The 21623-nt window shown below is 39.0% G+C and overlaps 1 long non-coding RNA gene across 1 annotated transcript in view; it reads left to right on the top strand.

The window, feature by feature from the left end:
• LOC107401282 (uncharacterized) overlaps positions 1–21623 on the top strand; it is a 58504-nt gene that overhangs the window by 6977 nt on the left and 29904 nt on the right. Inside the window, exons 3-5 of the long non-coding RNA XR_006073640.2 lie at positions 10740–10778; positions 11965–12097; positions 12806–12854. This is a non-coding gene — a long non-coding RNA (uncharacterized LOC107401282). The remainder of the gene's footprint in view (positions 1–10739; positions 10779–11964; positions 12098–12805; positions 12855–21623) is intronic.

Here is a 21623-nt window from a genome sequence, read left to right as displayed (position 1 = left end):
TTCAATTGAAATCCCACATAGCTTGCTTTTCTGAATAACTTGTGTGGAAAGTAGTCACTTGTTACATTTTCAACTCCCTTCTTGCTTATTTTGGCTTCAATTTAATCTTTAATATATCATTTCATATTCTCATATGGGTGTGCATGCTCTGAAGCTGGTGATTAAATCTGTAACTTTTTTGAAGTCTCCTCAGTGTTGTATATAGCTATTAGGTACCTAGAAAAAGTGTGAGAAATGGTCAGGAGTACTATGTGTGTATTACACAGAAAATAAGATGGTATTACTTTTAGTGCAGATTAAGCCCAACACTGACAATAAATCATTTGCAAAAATGCAATCAAATTTTATATAAATTAACCATTATGTGAATGTTTTCCATCTTCATCATACTCAAAGCCCATCCTTGCACTTTATGAATATCCAACACCTTTGGCAGTTGCAAAGAGTTATTAAAAATGAAAGTCAAGGGAGTTTCTTAAAGAGGTGAGACATGTTCTTCAAAGTAGTTTCATCATAATATATCTTCTGGCTTGGGAGATTTTGATTTTTGTCAGTTTGATCCCAGGGCAAAACTTGAATATTAATATAAAGAAATAAAATACAAAGCCCATGATTCAATGGATCTGAGGTCCTATTAGATAATGTACAGTTCCAGTAAATAATGAAATAATTCAAAATTTAATATAATAAAATGTTAAAAATGAAGTCACTGTGAGAGAATTGGTGACTTCCAAGAATTCACATTATGGTTTTGTGAGTCAGAAGTCCAGGATGAGTCTAGCCTGGAGCTAACTAAACTCAAAGCACCTGAAAACTGAGCTCCTTTCTGAAGACCAAGGGAAGAGTTCTAGAACACACTCACATTCCTTAGGCCCATTCTTCCATCTTTACAACCAGTGACACCAAGGGCCAAACACTCTTATGTCTTTGTACTCTTCTTCATTCCACAAAAGAGAGACTTGGACCATAGCCAGAAATATTGATATATTTAGCTCTGATATATTGGGCCAACCCAGAGAATCCAGAATATGCTTTTTATTTCAAGGTCTTTAATTATTCATATCTGCAAAGTCTTCTTTCCTATTAGGTAATGTAGTCCTGGATTCCAAGAATTAGGAGATGGATGCCTTGAAGAGCCAGTATCTGGTTTGTGAAAGCAATGTGTTTTACACATCTATAACATCAGATGCATTTTCAATGGGATATATTCCAATTAGTAGTAACTCTAAACTTCGTACAATTATAAAATATTAGAACAAGAAGGGTCCATGGAGGCTGTGTGTAGTAGTTAACATTCACAATAGCGCCCAGCCAGAGGTCCTCATCTCTAGGTTCTGAACCCTTGCACTGTCCCTTCTTAAACAGAACCATGGGAACAGTAGAATACAGTGAATTTATGAGTAAGTGAATGACTTCTGAGAATCAGTCATTAAAATATTGTAGGTGTCACCAGGTGGTGGTGGCACATGCCTTTAATCCCAGTGCTCAGGAGGCAGAGCCAGGCAGATGTCTGTGAGTTGGAGACCAGCCTGGTCTACAGAGTGAGATCCAGGACAGGCACCAAAACTACACTGGGAAACCCTGTCTCGACAAAACCAAAAAAGAAAAAAGAAAATATTGTAGGTGTCATCTGGACTTTTCAAGATACAGAAAACTAAGTGCTATATGAAAGAAGACTCTCAAGCATCCGTAAGAAGGTTCCTATGAGGGGAAACATGCCCTCTGCCAGTAGCTGCTCATGTGTTTGAGCACGTTGACAGTTCCAAGCAAGACTTTCCATGACTTCTTCCTGACTGACATTGAAACTAGAACTGTACTAGAGACTCTGAGAATTACCAAGCTTAGCCTCTTTGGAATTCCTGACCTGTAGTAATCCACCATGAAGGTGGAGCTTGCTTTGCCTCACAGTTTGAGGATATAGTCCACCATGCTGGGGCAAGTATAGCAGCAGGAGCCTGGGTTGGTTGGTCACTTTGTATTGACAGTCAGAAAGCAGGGAGAGATGAATGCTGTGTTCAGCTGTCTTTCATCTTTTTATTGAATGGTATGCACATTGTATGGTTGTTCCCACATCAATTACCCCAAACTAAAGATTCCTTCACAGACATGCCCAGAAATTTGTCTCCTAGATAATCGCGGATGCTGTCAAGTTGACAATTGAGATTAACTATGGTAGTTCCTCAGTAAAAGTCTGTCACCCTTATAATCCTTAGTGGTCACACATTTGTGTTCCTGTCATCACCGTCTCCCTGTGAGATGAGAAATCTGTAGTTGTTAAGGGCACTAATCCTCTAATAATGTATGCTTCCTCTTCTAGCCTATTCCTCGTGTCATGGGTAAGCATCATCCATGGAATGTCCCTTTTGTGGCAGAACTTGCTAGTCTACACACTAGGTCCCAGAGATCCCCAAGAGATGACAATTGTTTTGTGGCATGAAGACAAATCCCAAAATACCTTGTAGTATAAGTTAGAGCTAAGGTTGAAAGAAGGAGAATATCTTCAGAGGCAGGGCCTGGCTTTTATGGTACCTCAGATGTTACACAGAAGACTTTGGGTGCACATATTTCAAATTAGTACCAAGCCTGCAAAGTTGTGATGAAAGTATTTTTTCCCATGTAAGTGGATACAATGCGTTGTGTTGAATAGTTTTTGCTGGAGTTCTAACTTTTACTTATTTATGCACATGGTATAGGAACCCCCATTTGTTGTCTTTTCCATACCATGCTGCATTCCTAATAGGTTGGCCAAGAATTCTCTGTATGTAGATACATATACACACCCCCAAGATGTGCATGGTGAGTAAAGGAGCAGTGTATGGTGGGGCTGGGATGAAAACATTTCCCAGCATTGGCCTTTCTCTGTACCTTTCATTCTTTATGCCTATGACGTTGGTTCTTGGGTACATGGAATTACTTTTAGACATTGCATATACCAAGTATTTATTAGAAAAGTTTTAAAAGGCTTTGAAAAGTATTACTACTTGTAATTATCTGACAGCAGTCAAATTTCTGGAATGGATTTCTTGTCCCAGCTAGATTCTAAGAGAGCTAAATGTTGATGTATTTCAGTTTTTTTTTCTTTAAAAAAAAGTGGGGTGGTGGTGGTGTACGCCTTTAATTCCAGCACTTGGGAGGCAGTGTCAGGTGGATCTCTGTGAGTTTGTGGCCAGCCTGGTCTACAAAGTGAGTTCTAGAGCAGTCAAGGCTACATGGAGGAACCCTGTCTTGAAAAAAAAAAACAAAATAAAAATCCTTTTTTTTTTTTTTTGAGATGATTGTATTCGTATGCAGCTATAAGAAACAATGCAGAGATTACTATTGTACCCTCTACCCAGTTTGGCCCCCTACATCTTGAAAAGCTATAGCACATTTTCACAAACAGGATATTGTCCTTGATACAGTCATGACAGTCCAGTCTATCGCAGCAAGGATCCTTATGTTGTGTGTTGTCCTTTTGTATCCATACCCACATTCTTCCCGATCATCTTGATCTGAGGCAACCATTAATCTATAGTTTCTCATTTTAAGATATTTCAGTTCTTTGATTTTTTTTTGAGATGGGATCTCTCCATGTAGCCCTGGCAGTCCTAAAACTCACAGAGATCCACCTGCCTCTGCTTTCCAAGTGCTGGGATTAAATGGTGCTCTATTCCATCTGACTTAAAATATTTAAGTTCTTAACAATCTTCTTCGTTCACTTCCCTCAGCCCAGAATTTATTAAATGTGCTCCCAGGATGAATAAATAGATACCAGCTTCACCCTTTTAAAAACAAAAATCTCAGGGCTGGAGAGGTGACTCAGTGGCTGAGAGCCCTTGGTGCTCCTGTAGAGGACCCTGGTTTGGTTCTCAACACTTGCATGGTGTCTTACAGTCATCTGCAACTCCAGTCCCACGGGGATCAGAAGATCTCTTCCAGCCTCTGAAGGCACAAGGCACACAAGTAGTGTGCGTACCTGCATGCAGGCAAACACTCATACCTGTAAAATAATATGAACAAATCTTGCAAAGCTATCTAGGCATCTTTCCCTAAGACCTAAAACACACCTGTGAGTTGGGCTGCTGCAAGAGTGTGTTTACCAAGTCTTTCAAGGGTTCTAAAGCAGACACAACTATTGGGATCCATGCTCTGAGCTTGGATCCATTCATTGCTGGAGTCAGTTAGACACATAGCACTTAAGGTTCTTGGACATATTGGTTCAGTAGTGTTGTAGTTTGAATGTGAGATGTCCGCCAGGGGCTCATGCATTTGGACACTGGTTTCCCAGGTGCTAGTGGCTTGTGAAGGCTGTGGAAACTTTAGGAGGTGGAGTCTTGTTGAAGAAAGTGGGTCACTGGGTCAGGAGGGCCGTGCAGCTTTCCAGCCAACTTGACTTCTCTCTTTCTGCCTCCCAGCTGTGGGTGTGGTATGGCTGCCTACCTCATGATGCTGCTGCCATGCCTTTTCTGGTGGGCTGTATTACTCTCTAACTGAGAGCCAAAATAAATCTTTCCTTCGTTAGAGTGCTTCTTGTCAGATATGTTACCATGACAATGAAAAACTTAATTAATGAAAATAAATAGTTATAACACAAACACTATCAGAGAAATAGGATGACTTGATAATTGAAAGAGATTTCGCCTTAAATTCTTTCTAGGAGAAATGCCGTGTTTCAGGTGTTCTAATAATTGTTGAATCCTGTCTGCTGGGTGCCCTTTACTCTCTTTAGACTTTCCTCAGTTTTTATGTTTAGCGGTAGTTTCAGTCTTTGACTTCGTCGTTGTTTTCCAGGCCTGAAAACAGTGCTTCATCAAGGACCACAATGTCATAAAATGAAGTCAACAAATTTATACTGAGCATTGGAATTGGAAGGCAGAAAGAAAAGCACAGCTATTTCTCCTCAAGCAGTTGAACTTTCATAAGGATAACTAATCTGTTGCCTGTTTTTTTCAGTCGTTTGATTAAATTATCTGATCACAATGATTACTCAAGATCACTTTGGTATTCACTGTGAATAAAATAATAGGAAGATGTGTTTTTGTCTTGAGACAGGGAGAGAGTATAGGAAATCAGTTGTCCTATTCTTTGATCAGTCATTTTCCTGTTGATGCTCAATATGCTTTTATTGCCCTGAGGTAAAGTGAACAACGTGAAGAAAGGGGAGTGCCGTGATTTGAATAACTGCCCCACAAGCAGGTGTGTTGAAGGTTAATTCCTCTTCTAATGGTGCTACTGAGAGGGCCTGAGAGCTCTAAGAGTCAGAGCCTGACGGAAGGAAGTTAGACCACTGCTGGGTGTTCTGGGACTAGATATTAAGACTTTGAGCCCTTCGTCCCTATTAGGCCAACTGTCTGCCCAAGGGGAACAAACCTCCTCTATCATTATGTTCCTGCATGCACTGAGCCTCCACAGGCCCAAAGCAACAGTGCTAAGTGAAACTGAACTAGAGACTCAGACAATGGGCCCAAATTACTCTTCTCTTCTCTGTTTATTTTGTCACCATAATATAAAGCTAGTCAATGCAAGAGTTCAATACATGGGTTCACAGAGGATCAGCGGTCATGTGTCATAGGACAATTCTTACCACCTGATCTTTAGCCATCTTCTTGTCCTTACCCATCCACTGTTTCAATGTAGGTATTATATCTATATCATCTCCTATGCAGAGACCACAAAATGAAGCAGGTCCTGATCTACTGAGGCCCATTAAGCCTGTGTGTGGTCACTGCTAACAGTGAAAGAGGCTCTGTCCTTAGTTATTAGGGTTTTTGATTGGAAGGACTTGCACATTCCATGAGTAGAGTCAGTGTTCTATGGTTTGTGTTTATTGACTTGTTATTGTTAATAATTCTTATTCATGGTGTGAGTCTGAGTATAGTTTCTATAAGTTTACTTTTAAGTTCTTGAAGTTCAACTTTCATATTTCATTTGCATTTCTTCCACTGTCTCATATTTTTTCCATTCTTAGCAGAAATGAAACATATTATTTTACTATTCTTAGTGGAAATTAAACTAGCATTGAAGCACACTTGAGTAATGTCAAATTGGCCCTGCATCAATCTTATGAAAGAATATGGAATATATATGGTTAAGATGGAAATTCTTTCAGAATAAGCGAAGTTAATTTCATAGCCATGTCTTAATAAGTGAGCCTTGAATTTTCCTATTTTATCAAAAGGATTTCTGTGATGTATATTAAAATTCTTAAATTAAAACTTTCATATTAATAACACTGGCTTGCTATGAGTTCTACTCACAGAAATAGTGGCAAGCAAATGGTCCTTGCATTTTTATATAGTAAAGGAAAGAAGTAGAAAGTATGAAGTTTCAGGTTGAGAACAATCACAAGAAGGGTATTATAAAGGTCAGGAGTAGTTTTCTTAGCTTTATACTTAGAAAGTAAGTTTCAACCATCAGTTTTAAGTTAGTTAATTTTTTGCACATTTGAACATTGAAGTGTTTCTTATCATTATGCATGTTTGAAATCCAAGAGTAAGAAAGGATGATTTCTATATTATTCTCAACCTTTTGTAATTAAGGACTCCATACCTCAACTCTATGCATTTTAATGAGATTGAATTATTTGATAGTGTACAACATCACATGCTTGTACATTATGGTGTACTCCTTAAGAAGTGACTGTAAAGCTAAAAGGCAAATAAATACAGTTTCATTGTACAGAACATTTTAGGCTTATAATTGGTTGAAATGCATATGAAAAAGAATATGACTGATGTCTGAAAGCCCTTTACTAACTAATACAAATATGCATCTTTTATTTTAACCTAGAATTGTTCAAGCCAACATATATTATCTGTTTCCCATTTACAGAGTATTTTCTTCAGAGCCATGTTTAGAAACTCATATATAAAAATAAACCCTAAATTTTGCTTCCCTGAAATAGCTTAAGGTCTAGTAAAGGAGATAAAATGACAACACACAGATAAATATCAAGTTATTTATAGCCCTTTTACATAATGTATCTGATGCTGTAAACAACAAATAGTCACTTGGGTGCACTTGGCCAGGTCTTTTAGATTCTGAATTCATGCTTGAATACTAAATTTAATTAATACGCCACGAATAATGACAATGGAACCTGGTAAGATGAAGCATTAGCCACACTTCCACTGAGACTCAAGTTTAATGAACTTGTTCTAGCTGGATACAAAATAATTAGCTAACCAGTATTGGGAAGGTCAGGTATTTTGTAATATCTCATAAATATAGAGACCACAGCTATAATTATAAAATAATACTGTAATTTTGCACCTACAAGGTTAATTTTGTATTACAAAAGTAAATTGAGACCTTGGGTATCTCAACCTTGTGTGATTTAATGTGCAATCACTGAACAGTATTTTTAGCTTGGTTTTCAGCTAGTCCTCAGGAGATGCTGAAGAGGGGTGTTGAGTGCGTGTTGATGAACTGCCTGGACAACTAAGGTACCCTCCAGTGTGTTAGGACCATGAATGTGTTATAAAAGCAAAATGAAGGTACCACAATTTGTATATCACCACAACATTTGTGAAACTCCAGACACCTCCAGGAGATTAATCCCCACCTATCCTTCTGGGACAGGATTGTAGAGTGCAGGTTTATTGCATTTTACAGGTGGGATAAATAACTAGCTTTGGGTTGGTTGCAGAATGAGGGATAAAACACAACTTTCTTTATTTCTCATACTATAATTTAGCAACTGCTTTCCCTAAACAAGTCATTATGTTCTTTCCTATAAGAGTCTAAAGTTATTTCTTACTTTGAAATCTTATCTTTGGGGATAGGCTCTTTCTTCTATGGAAAGAAATTTTGGCCTCACAGCAGGTACATACAGTACTTGGTAGTTTTAAAGTTTCTAATAATTTTATTTTATAAGCACAGCTGACACTGGATGGCTTTCCATATTCCAGAGTGTTGATTCATGAGTGTCTCTACGCATGGGTACACTGAACACTCACTTTCACTTCCATGCATCCGTGCACCTTTTGAACACATTTTCTCACTTGGAACAACAAAGGTACAGTTTTCTGACTTTTACAAATGAGACGTGCTGTAGAATCAGCAAAAACTAGTTTCAAGTCCTCTGAGAAACTTGTTATGCAGACATAGTTTATGATGAGCATAAATAATAGTAATAATTTATTTTCTGAGGCATAATGCTAGAGCAAAAGCCATCTGGGCAGGCAAACATTTGTTAGCTATGTGGAGCGTTCATCAAACTCGGCTTCTACCCAGAGATAATGGATACGTAAATAGATTTTTTTCTTTTACCTGAATGCACCCAAAGGTTTAGAAGCAAATACATTTTTGAAAGTATTGGAAAAATAATAATAATTTTTTCTAAATCTGTATAGCCTGCCAAATTTGTAGCACATACAAATAGAAAATCACAATCTTTGGGAAAATTGAATTGGATGCTTCTTAATTTATTCTTTCAAGTTAGGAGCCTGACCACAGGTCCTTAGACTTTCTGTTCCTGGTTTTCATTAAATTTGGGACATTTTGATGTAGAATAGTGATTTTATATTCTTTGCTCTCAGGGAAAGAAAGTTGTCTGTATTTTTTTTAAACAAGAGAAAGCCATAAATCTGACTGTAAGACTGAAATAGCATTAGTAAATCTATCGGGAGATATTTGTGATGCTTTAGTAATGCTCATTAATAACACAGGCATTTATTAATTTTGTTAATGAGCTTCATATGCTGTAAATAATAGATTATTTAAGAGCTACAATAAAATGATTCAATGACTTTCACAGTATTTGAAGAATCATCACATGAAAGGGTTCTGAACATATTTTTGTTCGATGTTGTTCCAGAAAGGAAAATATGGACCTTTTCAATATAAACTACATCTAAGCTACAGAAGGGTAAATGTCAAATCAACATGGAAAGGGATTTCTAGCATCATGGAAAGTGTTCTCACCTCTGGTAGAAATAAAACAAATGACTCCTGAACCTTACTGAGGACTGGGATTCCATAGATACTAGGGGCATCCCTGCTTCAAACATTTCGAAAGTGGTTAGGTCCCTTCAGTTTAAAAAATATTTATTCTTTATTTTTTGTTTATGTATTTAATGTGTAGATGTGTGTGCCTATGTATTTATGCTTACCACATTCATGCAGGAGCCCAAGAGTATGTTGGAGTCCATGGAACTGGAGTTATATGTAGTTGTGAGCCACCATGATGGAATCAAACCTGGGTTCTCTACAAGAGAAGCACCACTCTTAATCACTCAGCCCTCTAGCTCCTCCATTTTTTTAATGTTTGTATCTAAAATGCCATTCTTTTCTATTCTAAGTATGATTATATTCAAGTAATTTTAATCTTTATAATCTGTCTTCCCCAAGATCACAGTACATTTGTCATGGAAATAGATTCTCATTTTTCAGTATTCTTTGCTATTTTATGATATTTATTCCCAGTTTATATAAGCCAATCAATGTTTTGATCATTTTAGACATCAACATTTTTTAATAGCATTGGCAAATCTGTTCCTTAATCCATGAATCTTTGTGGCATCATTTTTATTATGTCACGCTGCTTAAAAAATACAGTATTCCCCACTATTTTTTGAGACAGGGTCTCATGTATCCCAGGCCGTCTTCAGACTCACTCTGTAGCTTGCACGTCTGATCTTTCTGCCTCTACCTCGCTGGTGCTGGGATTGCAGATGTGTGCCACCATGCCTAGTTTATATTATTCTAGGGATCAAACCCACACCCAAGGCCTTATGCCTGCTAGGCAGTCACTCTACCAACTGAACCATGTGTCAGCCTAAATGTGTAGCCATGCCTCATCCCTGCTGGTGCTGCTCCCAGGTTCTCATTCTGGTATGTGAGATATTTCTTAATATGTCCCTATTTCCCCAGTATTTTCCCTTCCTGCTCCCAAACACCAGCCATTTGTTATCTTTTTCTCCTCACAGTCCAGTCATTTAAATAATCGATAGGTGTAAGTATAGGTAAACTCATCATCTTTTATGAAGTTTTGACTTTTAGTTTATTATGAAATTCACTTAATACTCACCAGAAGACCTATATCAGAAGCTTGTATTTTTAAAATTAGTGGTCTGTTAGTTTTGTGTATATGGGTGGATGGACATTAAGCACATCAAACTTGCTATGTAGTTTTAAAGCTGTGACTATTCCCCTTCTATTCCAATTTTTGGCAGTCTGAAGCAATATATGCCATAAACATTTGTTGAACATACACTAAATTCCTATCAAAGAAAAGATTAGACAACACACATAACAGCCATTAAATGGAGGAAAGGGATGAACTAGCTTTCCAGTGAAAGACACAGGAAGTGTCCGGGGAGATACCTGCTTGTCCTGATTCTCTTGGAGGCAAAGAGAGGCTGTACTGGTGATAATAGAGTCAGGTTGACTTGAAAAATGCCTTTTTTCTTGGTCCATGTTGATGAGCAGTATGCCATGGGTTATTAGCCCCCCAAATATTTTGTGTTAAAAAGATAGCTCACTTCACATACTTTCCATTTTTCAGTGAGAGATTTAAGCTTTATTACATCTGAAATACCGTGAAGCACATCATCACCTCGACTTTGATATTTTACAATATATTCTAGACGAAGAGAGATTTTAGGGAATTTGACTCATCAGCTCATTTATTAGCAGATATGATGATGGAACCAGAACCCTGTCATCCCACGTGGCACTAATGAACTCCATTTGTGAGCTCTCTCAGCAATGAGGATGATATCTGAATTGAAATGACTAGGGTTTCTTTCTCTCTATAGGTGCAAGTGCTGAGTTTGGAGATGTGAGATCTTGTCCTTGTAAGTGATTGACATGCTCTTTGAAGAAAAAGCACCATTCCCTTGACAGTCCCAGATTTTTTATTTTAGTCTAGTACACATCTTAATCTTAGTTTCTAGTTTCACTGGGTGTCTTATAATCTTTCTCCTAGCATAAACAGAGAAATAGAAATGTCAAATATAAGTATGATTTACATAGAGAACTTTTAATTTTTAATGTTTTAGCCTTAAAAGATTCTATCACAGAAATAGCAATCTCAGAAATGACTGTCTATCCATCTCTAAACAATTAGCAATTCACCAGCATAATTCTAATAATATTAACATTAACATTATGAGTCATAATTGAGAGTCCACCATGGAAACAGACATTAATAATTATAGAAAAGGTTATTTAATTATAGATGAAATAAATTCTGTCAGAAAAATGTAGACTATACAGGGAGAGATGCTAATGAGGAGAAATAACAGTCTTGGATGGATGGGGGTGGGGCAGGGGGGTCAGGGATGGGCACTTTCCTGAAGAGGTGGCTTTCCAAATGTAAGTCTGAAATGGAAGAGTGGGTAGAAGAAAAGGTAAGCAAGGTAAACTGGGGTTGAGTTGGGGCTGGGCTTTTACTTAGAGTGAACAGCATGTACAGGAGCAGGGGGAGACTTACCTCTTTGGAGAAATGAAACAGGGATCAATCATGAGCTTAACAAGAGAGGAAGGAAGAGAGGATTCTGAAAATGGGTGGAAAGCAAGCCTGAAAACCCTTGTCCGTAAAAATGGAATGGTAGCCGCTCTTACCTGTTTGTCTTATTTAATGATTACTCTGATTGAAAGGAGGTAAAGTCTAGAAGGTTTAGCAATTGTTCCAAAAGGACTATGGTTCTTAAGGCAGGACTATGATGGAGAAAGTGGAGAAAGAGACACTGAGAGGTATTAAAGAACCAGAACATGGTGGCTGCACTGAGACATACACACAGAGAAAAGACAGGGCTGTCCTTCAATATTCATGACAGATACAAGTAGGTGGGTGGTGCTGTCATTTTTGAGAAGGAATTGGGAGACAAGATGCAGAATTTTGAGTTTAGGTGTGGGCAGGTTGAGTCTGAGATGCCCAAGGTTGGCATGGGAAGAAAGCATTCTAGCAGGAAGCTGAGCACATGGGTCTTACAGGACACAGCAGTTGTGATACTGTGATCGTTTTGTTCTTTTCTACAGAGGAAAGAGATCAAAATTAACATGTCTTTGAAAGTCATAGAGGGATGAACACAAACAAAAGCCACCCAAACCTCCCAGCTTTGGAAATACTGATGAATATGGAACTAAACAAGGTCTTGTAAACACAAGCCAGGTAAGACACAGCCCACACCCAAACTTCTAACTCCTTTTCAATATTTCAATGCTTTTCCCAAGGTTCCTTCTCAACACAGCCACCTCATCCCTTTCATTTCGTCCTATGTCCTTTATCTTCACCCTCTCTGCTTCCCTCACCTCATCTTCCACAAAAGAATCTTTATTTCTGTGTGTAAGTTCAGCTGTCCTTTATTTCCCGTCATTCATAGTGACCCTGTGCAGCAAGATGAAGATCTCTTTCAGAAACTACCAGCTCCTAGGATGATGGCGGTGGGGAAAGAGAGAGAGACTATAAATAATAGACAAATATCTTCCTGTAAATAATCATGTTCCTGGCATATTCATGGTAACACCCGCTGTAAGAATGGGGTTCAGAAATTGAAAAACTCGAGGAAGGAGGGAAAGACATTACCAGAGCTGTGGTCTAGTAATGAGAGAAAAAAGTCAGAATACTTGAAAACCCATGAACCAAGTATCAAGGGCTTAAGAAGAATCCAGTGATCAATCTGTCAAATCCATTGAACGCCCCTTTGCATATTTTAAAATGAGAATGCTTCCATTTTTCTTTACAATAGCAACTTCTAATTCTTTCCAGCGGTAAATAGGCAGGCCCGTGACAACACAACAGTCTTTGTGGTAAACATTAGTTTGTCTACACGTCAACCCAGTTTTTTACGGTTTCTTTTTCTTTTCTTTTCTTTTACAGAGCTCATTTGAATAGACATGCTTTGCTCCATGTGTATAGGAATTCCAAGGTAAGGAGAGGTAGTCAGATTTTAAAGTTTGACACTCAGCGGTGGTCTAGTAACAACACTAAGTTGCTTAACTGATGACTAGGTACATTAGCTAGGTCTTCAATAGACGGCAGAGGTGCCAAGTTGGTTGGGGAATGCACGCTTCTGAAGAGAAATAACCATTGTCAATGGCAAGGCAGAGTAAATTTGGTAGAGACCTTTCTTTCAAAAGTTATGCTTCAGGAGGGAGGGGGGATAGGCAATTAATTTTGACTCGGATTGGAAGGAGCATCTATCACACCGATTGTCCCTTCTTTTCAGTGACAAATTCAGTTTCCTTGTGTGTCTATCCTGTTTCTCCAAACGCTTTTCTCTGTCCTGCCTTCAGTTATCCATCAGGAAAACACTAATGGGTAGCCACAACCTTTATCTTGGTATGTCTTCACTAACACAGTAGGTTGCCTTTATCCTTCCTCATTTGTTTCCATATCTTAGCATCTCGACTTAGAAGTTTCCACAGAGTAAAACTCAGAGGAGCTGAAGTGTTGAGTTGAGCATGCGCAGGAGAGGGGAGGACTGAGGAGGGACATGCCTAGTTTTTCATTCATTTTTTTTTTAAAGCATGTACCATGACTTTCAGATCCAGCTGGAGATGAAAACTGAAAACAATAAATTCTTTTCTCTAAACAGTAATTCCATCTTGACATCTCACTCCACTTGTGAGCTTTGTAGAATGGCTGAACATTTAAATTCCTCCCTGCTGAACATTTAAATACACAGCCTGTTCGCTAAGGCTTCCCCTCAACTCACTGTAGGTCTGCTTGGGATTCATGAGCAGAATAGGGATTTGTGGGTTATTTAGGTAAGGCCAGTCAGGGTTACTTTTCTTATGCTATCTCGGGCTTCCTTGAGAATCTGACCTAAACATTCCTCAGGTAGAGCCGCGGCAGGGAGTGAGCTGTTCCTCTGCTTGGAAAAGGCAAAGCAGAGGAGCAAGAGGAAGGGAAGAGGGAGACTCACTCCAGACGGCCTCTTTCCCTGATGCTTTTAGCTCTTGCACCGAGAAGAAGCGAGGTGGTGTAAATCAGCCTTCTTTCGCCAATAAAATTATGACAGTTTGCCTCTTGCTGTACATCCTGCTTTATCCAGATAAAGAAACAGGTAGCAGAGAATGAAAGTGTTCCACGGCATTCGTCAGGCCTTGGGCAGTTGATCAACCCCACCATAAAGGGTAGTCAGCATCACCGAGCTGTGGCTGTTTAAGGAACGTGAAATGTGGCTGGTGGTACCGAGGCAGCCGATGGTAAATCAGATATGATTTCCCCTCCGAGAGCACAACATCAACCTTGTCGTTATCAGGAAGAGAAATGAAATCTCTAAATATTTCTCAACGTTTTGTCACCTCTGCCTGTCGGGGTGTTTTAACATAAAATTTCCCCAAAGTAGGAAGTGCAGGTATTATTTCATTTCATTTCAAAGATATACTTCATAGTTTTTCCCTATAAATTACTCAAAAAGCCCCCAATTTGCAATTGGGGCGGTAGCTTAAGATCAATGGTGTTTTAAAGTAAAATATTAGTAGTAAAAAATGTGTTTCGGGTTTGTCCCCTGCCAACAGCTTGGCAGCCCGTGAAAACAATGATATCTTGGTGTTTACAGAAAAATATCAGAAGGGATAAGAGAAGATGCTTATAAATGCTTTAAGTTAACTCTGCTGCCAAGGGGTTTGCTTAGTGGACTTTTGACTATGTATTTTTTGCATGACCCACATTTACCTGTTTTCATGTTTCAAACTGCCCTTATCTTTTTATCTCTCCCCCCCCAATTCTCTTCAGTTAATGAAAATAAGATTCACCAACACTTGTAAAATTCCTATTACCTCTAAGATCTAAAATACCATGTCAAAGAAACAAAAACCTTCTTATTCTTTTGATTATCAGAGTATGAATAATGCATGGTCACTGCAGAAAACAGGGGAACATCAACAACCATATCGGATGAACCTGTTACTCAGGTACAGCCAGTGCTGAGGTTCCCGTGGGTGTCTCCATGGATTTCATACACGATCCTATTTTATTTAACTTTGGATCATTCATTTTCCATGGCAGAGTACTAAAGAATGTGGCCTGGCAAGTTTTTGCTCCTTGGTCTCAGGGGTCAAGGTGAATACTCAAAGGAGTTTATGTGAGAGTTCCATTCAGTGTTTGATTACAGAATGCCTATCTATTTTCTCTTCAGTTCCACTGAACAAAGAAGAGGGCAGACTGCCAAACACAATGAAGAGTACTCAGGCTGTAAATCTGAAATGTTTGTTGATATTAATTACTGGAAAATGTCATATCTATTTTTAATATTTTACCATCTCCAGCATCATGGAAGGCAATAATCATCCCATTTGTTGACCAGCTGTCTGGTTCAACTAAATGGTAAACCACCAAAAGGCTCTACTTCAGATCCTATTTGGTGTGGGACTTGGTTGGAACAAACAGTACTTCAGTAACTCACAATCCAAGACAATACCCCTGATCAGGAATTCAATACATTGAGAACAGAACAGTAGAGTCGGAGGAAAAGCAAAACTGATTAATGTTTGATTTCTGCCCCATATTTCTCTATGTCACATACAATCTGTTTGGAAGCAGCTATTGACGCCCACATGCAAAGCTGTAGTTCATGTTGACTAGGATTTTTGAGAATATCATACAAAATGTCTTTTCCTTATAATTATAAGCTGGGAGGTTGGATACTATCATTATGCCTGTATTACAGACTCAGGAACAATAGATGTACTATTCAATAGCATCCACCACATGCCACACATTATGCTCACTTCTGGAATACACTGAAGTTCATACACAAACTCTGGCCTACAATTTATATGCTAGTAATAGAGATAGAAAATAATGAGTCTAACAAATGATATTCAGTGAGAGAAAGGGAAAAAACAGAGAAGAGAGATAAGGAGCATTCTTTTACAAAATTTGTTTTCAATTCCAGATATCCTACCTAAAAAACCTGTGCTACTTTGATGATTTTGGTCTGAAAATACTACCTGAGATGGATCCATAGGAAAGGATAATTTCTGAGGTCCATTGTGTTCTCTTTCAAATGAGCAATAAAGAGTGAAGAAATGTCATAGAAAATGGTCTTGAATCTTATCACATCTAAGACAGTTAAACTTTTGTTTTCAAAGAAATACAAGCACTATTATTTGGCCTCTGTTTAAAGACAGGAGCTGGACTGAATTAGCCTTGGACTCTTGTTTCCTTCTCCCACTGTGTCAACAGCCTCATGCAGGACTCAAAACACCCTGGACCAGTGGATGTTTGAGATGTATTTATTTTGTCAAAATGTCAACATGAATTCTTTTTCATCTTGTGAATGCATGGCCTCACCTTCGAACTCTGTCCTAGTTTCTCCCTAACACAACCATTCCTCAATTTTCTACTGCATTAGCCAGACTGGCAAGAAGTTTCCTTCTCGAGAACTGGTGTCTTGTGGTTTGTAGATACTGGAGCACAGAACCATTTATTCTTTATCTATATTGTATAGAATAGCATAATTTTAAGAGAGAAAGAATTAGAGTGATGTGAGTGTAGAGTCGGCAAGATGGCTCAGCACGTAAAGGTGCTTGTCATCATGCCTGCAGACCTGAGGCTGGTCCCAAAGCTCACCTGGTGGCAGGAGAGAACTGACGCCTCCAAGTTGTCCTCTGACCTGTGCGCGAGTGCACAGGCATACACACACACACACACACACACACACACACACACACACACACACAAATGACGAGTCACATGGTACCCTCACCTTCCACCCAAAACAGATGAATAAAAATAAGAAATAAGGAATGGAAAAGAAATATTAAGGTGAAGAAGGAATAATATTAAACCAGAAGATGGTCCTGTCTGAAGTAGTTTAAGTGATATTGTCAACATTCAACTAGAGAAGCGAGATCAGTGAGATGCTCCATGATTGATAGATAGATGATAGATAATAGGTAGATAGATGATAGATGACAGATGGATGATAAATGGATGGTAAGTATTAAGGTAGATAGGTAGTTAGGTGAATGAATTGATGAAAGGCGGCTACATGGTTGATGGGGGAGGATGAAAAGGGAAAGAGGGTATTAAAGAAGAGATGGAGGAAGACGTATCACAAAGACCTGACTTTGCCATTATGAGAGCTGGTTAAACAAGTCCCTGGATAGTGATGGGAGAGGGAAACTCAGTGTACACGTATGGGTAGAAGCTATGCGCAGGGAGAATTTCTTTTCTCTGCCTGAAACTTAATCTTGCTCTTAATTTCTTCCTGCTACTCAGATCATGTCTACCCAGATTGTGAAAGGTAATAGGCCTAATTGCTCAACTGGTGAGGGGCTTCCATTAATGCACAAATGCCTTCAAAGCAATGCCCAGATTGCCGTTTGACTCGGTAACTCTGTACTTCAATTCAACTTAACCTACATCGACACACCAAAAACAAAGCAAAGATAGAAAGTTCACTTGGTGAACTTCAGTTTTGAGAATCTTTATTAGAATGTATATGGCAAACCCTGAAATACACCACTCTCCTCTTAAAGCTTTTAGCTTAAAACATCTTTTGTGTTTCGAGGTGTAAAGTTTGCTTTTGTGTTTTTAGCTGCTTACATGTCACAAACTAAGAAATTCACTCTCAAATGTCGTGATAAATCAATCCATCCAGGGTCTTGTCTTTCAAACTGATTTTACATTAAAAACCAAGCAAAATAAAAAAGATTACCTGCTAGTCATATGCAACATTTGTGCCTGCAGAGAGCAACATTCCTCTCATGTACAAATTCTATTAAGGACCTTACTGTAGGTCAGAGGAAGAGAATGGCTCTGACAAATCAAAAATGCAAATAAAACAAAAGAACAAATACATTCCATTTTGCCATGGCTTGCAGGCTGGGCCTGTAAACCTGACTGGAAGTGAAAGGAAATTAAAGACAGACATAAGCAAGGAGAAGGTGGGATCCGGTAGGCCATGGGCTTGCATGGAGACACACCAGCAGTCCCGACACTTAGCTCTTTTGTTATATCCAGTGGAGGAGGCGGCAGCTTTGCCAGTCTTGACAGGGGATCTCTGTAGTGTGGCAGTCTCTCCAAAGCATTCATCCTGGATGAGGAACTGCGGATGGTACTTTGTGCATGTACTGCTTTCAGGTGCTAGTCAACTGTCCGTCAACATTTGTGTTCAAAGGGGATGCTTTTGCCATTCCCCTGAGCCAGACCCAGGGAGGGCTTTGCCATTCCCATGAGTCTAATGCATTGGCATCCTTGACAGGGTCATGCTAATGGAAACAATATGCATCCACTCAAGACTTCACCAGCTTTCCATACGAGCTTGTCTATTTTTTCCCAGGGGTGTGTGTGTGTGATAAGCACTGTATTCTGCCCTAGGTGTGTGTGTGTGTGTGTGTGTGTGTGTGTGTGTGTGAGAGAGAGAGAGATAAGCACTGTATTCTGCCCTAGAAGATAAGTCACAACTAGTTCATGGAGATCTTTTGGGTATCAGAGGGGCCTTGACTGGTCATGTGACCCAGTTTTAGCGAAGACAATGTTAAGCATCCCTATAAGAAAACCGCTTGGAAGAAGAAATCTTTTTGACTTCATCAGTCTCCCTGCTTGGGAAGCCTAAGGTTATTCTGTAGGTTGGCAGCTGTGCAGCCCACATGTGATGGGAGGAAGGCTCTGTAAACATGGTGTGGATTCTGCAGGGTCCCAATCATGCCATTGAGCTGCTGAGCTAACACCCCACGATTAACGTGCAGACTTCAAGAGTATGAGCCATATCATAGGGGCAGAAACTAAAGACAAAAACTAAAGACAAAACCAAACACAAACAAAAAGAAAAGCCCCCAAAGGCCAAAAACGATAAAGAAGATATCAAGACCCCAATAAAAGATCTGTGAATGACCAATATTTGAACATCGAAGGAGCAAAATAAACCATGCCTGAACCAGACTGTGCAGCTACTGGTCCACAATTATCTGCAAAGTGAGAGTTGGGAAATAAGCTGGGAAGAATGTAAGTGCCCAATGAGTTTGATCACTTACTGTTCTTAAAGAGAAGACATGATTTGAGCTATAAAGACTGATTTGGTCAATTAAAAAAATACCATTTTGATGGAAAATAGAGGATAAGGAAAACAGTAAATGTTCACAGATAAAAATTATGAATTATTTATTTACTAGTAATCAATGAGACACTAGTAAAATCAGATTTTTATTTTGTATCACATTAAGGTATTACAAAAAGCCATTGGTTCATAACAGATGATGCTGGCCTCTGCTCTGGTCCAGCAACTGCCATTTCTCTGAGTCAGAGCCCATGGCTTCTTCCCACATCTCTCTCCTTATTTCTAAGTATCAAGCATAAATAGCTCATTTCTTGAGTTTTAAACTTTAGGTAGTATCTTTTGACCCGAATCTGGAAAATGAACATTTCATTGCCTCATATTAACCCATCATCCTCTTCATTTACCCCATAATTCTCTCCTCTTCTAGTGCGGCTGTGTTAGCCATTTTTGATTTGATATTCATATTAGTGATGTGTACGCATGATGCATGGCTAAGCCACCTGGGGGGCTGGGGCTACCCCATTTCTTTTCTTGTGCCAATTGCTTTGTGCTGGCTGTGATAACTGCTTCTTTTGTTTACTTGTTCTGGTAGCCTTTTCATGTAGTTAAGCACTTTATCGTCCTTCGATTCAGAACAGGCACTCAGCAAACCTGTGCTTAGAATAACACTGTTATGTATAAGTTGTATTTTCTTTGAAATACCAACTTCTTTTTGTTTGAGTTGAGTGTCCTGTTTTATTTATTCATGTCTTTTCTTTATTATCTGCTTTCTTGAAGTATGTACTATCAGTAGCCATCAGGAACACAATATTTTAAAAATATTAATATCTATATACTATTGATTAAATTAGTACATAATATACAAATGTATGGAGATTAATTTCCCATAGAATTTTGAAGGCTGGTTAAGTATCTCCTAGTTCTCAATGATGCAACTGTTAGAATTACAATTATTATAATCACAAATTATGTATTTGTTATTAGCACATTTGTTATATCTGGGAGACTTCAGGATTTTAAAAAAATCCATTATAGTCTTAAGCTTCACTATTGTGTGTGTGTTGATATTCTTTATCATTTTTCATGTATTTGGTTTTTTGCTTAATTTTCTGGCCATTGTTTTGACCAATTTTAATTTCTAATGTTTCTGTTCAATATAAATATTTCATGCCCTTTATTTTATGAAGATTTTTAAAGGTAAAATTATTATGGTCTCATTTCATTAATGTAATTTTTTATCTTTCTGTGACTATTAAGTACAGCTCTGGACACGCTCTTACCCTGGGTTCATTTTCCCACTGGTTTTACTTATTCTTTTGTGCCCTCAGATGTCTAATGATTCTTGACTTTTCATTCAATCCAACTTAGAGTTCTGTTCACTTGAGTGAGATACTCTGGGAGGTGAGCAGATGGGGTTTCCACAGTCTTCCTGGGAACCCCCAAGTGTCAAATCTTTGATTTTTGACCAGCTCAGGGGAAAGCCCCCAAACCTGTGACATTTGGATAGGAATGCTGCTGCACGTTTGAGTCTTGAGTGTCCTCAGAGCCCCTCCTTAGTACCCATCCTGTAGTACTATTGGGAAGTGATAGCATTTTGAGAGGTGAGGCCATCGGGGAAGTCAGGCTGTTGACTTGAGGACCCTGTTTTCCTTCTTTTGTTCCCTGTCTTTCTGGCATGATGTACTGTGACCTTGCACACTCAAAAGCAACAGTGACAAGAAGCCACAGAATGGAACTTTTGAAACTCCCCATGATTAGTGGTACAAACCTGTAATCCTAGCACTTGGGGGCGGGGGTAGATAGGAGGTGACACAAGGTCTCATCTCAAAACCACACCCCAAACCAGATCGTAAAACCAAGAACTAGGAGCTGAGGATGGCTTAGGTGGGAGGGGGTGGGGGGACACGACACACGGGACAGGCCTGCTACACAAGAATGAGACCGAGTTTGGATCTCCAGAGCCTGTGTAAAATCAAGGCACTGAAAACGGAACATCTATAATCTGGCAGGGGTGAGATAGGCAGAGATGGAGAGAATCCTTGAAGTTAATTGGCCAGCCAGCCTGGCTGAACGGATAGGCTCTGGGTTTAGTAAGAGGCCCTATCTCAACACAATAGCAATAAACAAGCCGAGGAACAGGTGGTGAGTGATTGAAGAGAACCGCTGGACATCGAACTCTGACTTTTATCTGAATGGACACATGTACAAAACTCACCAATTCAAACACATGCCTGTGGCTCCTGTGAGCCCACCAGGGGAGCTAGGTTCTACTGTCTCGGTTTTCAGGATGGTGCTACGTGTAAGCCTTGGTGTGTAAGGCCTCGCAGAGATCAGAACTCACTTTCCCTAGAGAGCACACCCCTACTTGTTGAGACAGAGAATGGCAAGGGAGGGATTGGGGGCTGGAAAAGGCTCATTATATACAGTCCCGTGATGCCTTATACAAACTCCTCAGGGCTAGACATGTTTGAGAATTTGAATTAATTTTTAGATTTTAGAAAATAATAAGATATGTAATTGATGCATCACCTAATGGGACCTGCAGTAGTCTCCATAATTAAACACATCGATTTTTTTTCCTGCCGTGGAACATGAATATTCTTACTAAGAGAGGATTAATAAAGATTATAATTAGCCTTACATACTTTAGATCATATTTTGACAGCAAATAAGGTTGGATGAAGT

This window comes from Peromyscus maniculatus, chromosome 6 (assembly GCF_049852395.1).
Source record: "Peromyscus maniculatus bairdii isolate BWxNUB_F1_BW_parent chromosome 6, HU_Pman_BW_mat_3.1, whole genome shotgun sequence".
NCBI classification, from domain to species: domain Eukaryota; kingdom Metazoa; phylum Chordata; class Mammalia; order Rodentia; family Cricetidae; genus Peromyscus; species Peromyscus maniculatus.
The sequence above is the reverse complement of the archived record's forward strand: the minus strand, read 5'-3'. Positions and strand labels throughout refer to the sequence as shown.